Source organism: Pygoscelis adeliae, unplaced genomic scaffold (genome assembly GCF_000699105.1).
Source record: "Pygoscelis adeliae isolate BGI_AS28 unplaced genomic scaffold, ASM69910v1 Scaffold453, whole genome shotgun sequence".
In the NCBI taxonomy this organism is placed as follows: Eukaryota; Metazoa; Chordata; class Aves; order Sphenisciformes; family Spheniscidae; genus Pygoscelis; species Pygoscelis adeliae.
In genome coordinates, this window is record NW_008824450.1 from 114,862 (window position 1) to 118,371 (window position 3,510).

The following is a 3,510-nucleotide window of genomic DNA, read 5'->3' on the forward strand; positions in this document are numbered from 1 at the left end:
GGGCCAGGGCCGGGGCCGGCCGCAGGGACGCGGGGGAAACCGGAGGCACCTCCTGGAGGTGGAACCTTGTTCCTCCGCCTCTGCCCACCCTGGTTTGGGGTTTTGAGGTGTTTTGCTGGCTCAGCCGGGTCAGCACAGAGCCAACCCTACGCTCTGCACGTAGAGAGGGATGCAGGAGGGATGTGGGGAAGAAATAGGAGGGATGTGGGAGGGATGTGGGGTGAAGGTGTGAACAGGGTGGACATGGCCCCACTGGAGCCCAGCTCCTGTGGCTACTTAATTAAGCCCTGGTTTAGGGCTGCCTTTTCTCTGACCTAACCTGGTGGGACTTTCGTTTGGGATGATGCCATGGGCAGGTTTTGAGGGACTGGATACTCCCTTGGGAGAGACGTACAAAGAGCTCAGGGCACAGCAGGGGACAGGGAAGGAAGGTGATGCACTGGAGGCTGGATAGGGATGTGGATTGCCTCATTCAGGTGGGGAAGAGTGTGTGACGTGTCAGACACGAACGCTGCCTGACAGAGCAGCTGAGAAAGGAGAGCTGGAAAGAAAACCACCACTGGGGTCACTATAAGTGACGGAGCAAAGGAGGCCTCCGAGAGGCTCTTGTACCTGCATGGCTGGAAGCTGTGGGGTCCTGGAGAAGCTGTGCTGATACCAGGGGACCAGGCAGTGTGGGAGACACTGAACCAGGCTTCTCTGGCAATGCAGGCAAGGCCAGAGCAGCTGATAGCAATGACAAGGGGAGCTTGGTTCCTGTGGGCAGCCATGGTGAAGCACTTTCTTGCAGCCAAGAGCTCTCCTGTCACAGCCAAAGCTTTGCTGGTGGTAAACACCAGCAAACCCGGCCTGAGCAGGGACCCACAAGAGATGTGCAGCAATGTGTCAGGCAGCAAGTGCTGCTAATGTTAATGTTCAGGCTGGTATGAAGCGGCAGGTCCCCCACCTGCAGACGTGGGAGGATTTGTGGGGCAGGGATTGGCAAGGGTGATGCACGTGCTTCAGGCAAACCCTTCGTCCTGTCCTCTCTCTGCAAAGGCTGTAGGGGGGGATGCAGATCTGCAGATGCAGCAATGCCGGGAAAAGCAGCATCTACCCCCTTGGCCCCCCCAGCGCACTCCAGTATCTGTTTGAGTGCTGTCCGCCTTAGTTTCCTCCCCTCTGACAATCTGACATTAATCTCCCCCGTGCCGCTGTCCTGGTCACATTCATTTTTATCACAGTTCCGTTAGTGCCAGGCTGAGCTTTCCGGGCGCCGGCGGGGCCCTGCGTGTGGTCCTTATGCCGGTGCTGCCAAGCCCCTGGAGTCCTGCTGCTACCAATCTCCCCAGTGGGGCTGCCCCCACCCTCGCCGGTCAGAGCTGCTCACCACATCAGGATACAGAGCAGTGCACCAATTCCGGCCAGGCTTATTTCAGCGCTCTGGTCAACCGCAAGTGCGGCGGGTTTCACAAACGGCGCACCAGCCCCATGCAGCCTAACGGATGTTCCGGATGCTCCATGAGACCACGCCGACAGTGAGCCCAGCCCGGGTCTGGTGTCTCTACTCCAGGCCAGCCATCCTGGGGCCAGGTGGGTAAAAAGCCTGTGGTGCATTGAGCCTCTTTGGTTCTCAGCCTGGTTTGCAGCGCTTCAGATAGCACATGACAGGCCATGGGCAAGGCAGAGGCTCCACAGTGGACATCTGCCTTCTCCTGGCAGCTCAGGTGCATCCATGGCACAGCACAGACCTGCCTCCGCTGGGCATAGCTGTGTGAGCCAGGCTGCTGCAGAGCAAGATGGTGCCGAGCCCGTGCGTGACCCATGCTGGAGGAGCTGGACCAGGCAGACGATGGCATGCGCTCAAGTTCCCCACCACTTAATGAGTTATCAGGGCTAGTAAGTTATCACAGACGAACAAAAGCTGGTGCTGCGTGCTGCTGGGCGAAGCTGTGGTTTCAGCAAGGAGCGCAGGCAATCACTGCAGCTCACTGATGGAGCAGCTCCTTACACTGCAGCAAATGACCCTGGCACTGGTTTGCCAACCTCGGCAGCTCTGCTTGAGTACACCTTTCTACTCAGTTAAATTTGGCTCCTGATGACTGAGGCTTCAGCAAAAATCTGGTAAGCAGGAGCATGACTGAACTGGCACAAAAGGGCCTGCACACTCCGGGAAATCCCGTGTACGGGCACAGGTTTCCCCTTGCCCAGGGCCTGCCTGGGGCATCGTCTCGCGCCCCAGGGAAGCAACAAGCAGCCCCCCACGGGTGATCCCCGGCCGGCTCCCTGCTGCTGGGGCCGCATCCAGCCTGCATGTCCCCCAGCCCCGCCCAGGAGGCCTAGGCCCCCCACCCATGCCCACGAAGGTCATGTTTTCGGGCAGGAGGTGCCATCTACACTGGTTGCCAGTCCCCTTGCGACCACGCTTTCTACAGCTGCAGAGGAGCACGTGGCCACCCCTGTGGTGCTGGTGCAGGTCTCTGGGTGGGGAAGCCCTGGGGAGCAGCAACCCAGCAAGGCTGGGGCTTTGTTGCTCTCCAGGTTTTAGCTTCTAATTGCTCCTGGTTTAAGTGATTTAAATGCAAATGATTTTAAAAAAAAGAAGAAATAACCCCTATGCATGTTTTACCCGTTTACCTTCATGCCCCCCCCCCTTTTCCCAGGCTCTGCTGGTGCCTGCACACATGTCCCATCCCATCATCCCCGGGGTCTCCAGAGCTCCCCGATGGCAGTGATGGCCTTGGGTGGCAGAGAGATGCCCTGGAAAAGAGCTGGCTGCCGCAGGGGGTGCTCCATGCCACGGTGAGCTCCCCCTGCCCCAAGATACTGTCAGACTCCCCCAAATTCAACAGTGCATTTAGTTCTTGAGCCAAATATAATTTATAAAACCAATAACTGGAGAAGCAAATATCTGACCAGCGATAGAGGTACCTTCATACTCCATGAATAGACACGTCCTGGGGGGAAGGGTTCAACCCCTTTCTGCAGCCAGGGATGGGCAGCACAGACCCCAAGGGACTCACAGGGGTTACCTGGGCAGTTGGCAGCAGAGAGGCACCGAGGTCACTCATCGCCATCACCTCTCCTCTCTCCCCCTGCCACTGAGGGCCCTGCGCCCCATGAGCCCTCCCGCAGGACCAGCGGTGCTGGGGGGGGTGTCCCAGGACACATGGGGAAGGGTCTCCTGGCAGAGACAGAGCCTCAAAGCAGCAGCACCTGCCCCAAGCGCATCCTGCCTGCGTCAGGAGGCAGAGGCTGCTGAGAGACTCTCCTCTCGCCTGTCATCGGTGCAGCTTCTTCTCTTCAAGGTCCTATTGTGCCCCTTTGAGCACATTTGGAAGCTTTGCCAGACTAATCCTGCCTGGTATCCACCCCCTCTGGACCTGGGAAAACAATGCCAGCCCTTAACTTTCTAATCCCGGCAGGCTGGGGAGCAGCCACACTTTGCTTTGAAGGCAGCCCTGCCTGTGCCCATCTGTGGGGCAGGGCCGGGAGCCTCTGACCTCTGTTGTCATCCCCTGACAGCTCCAG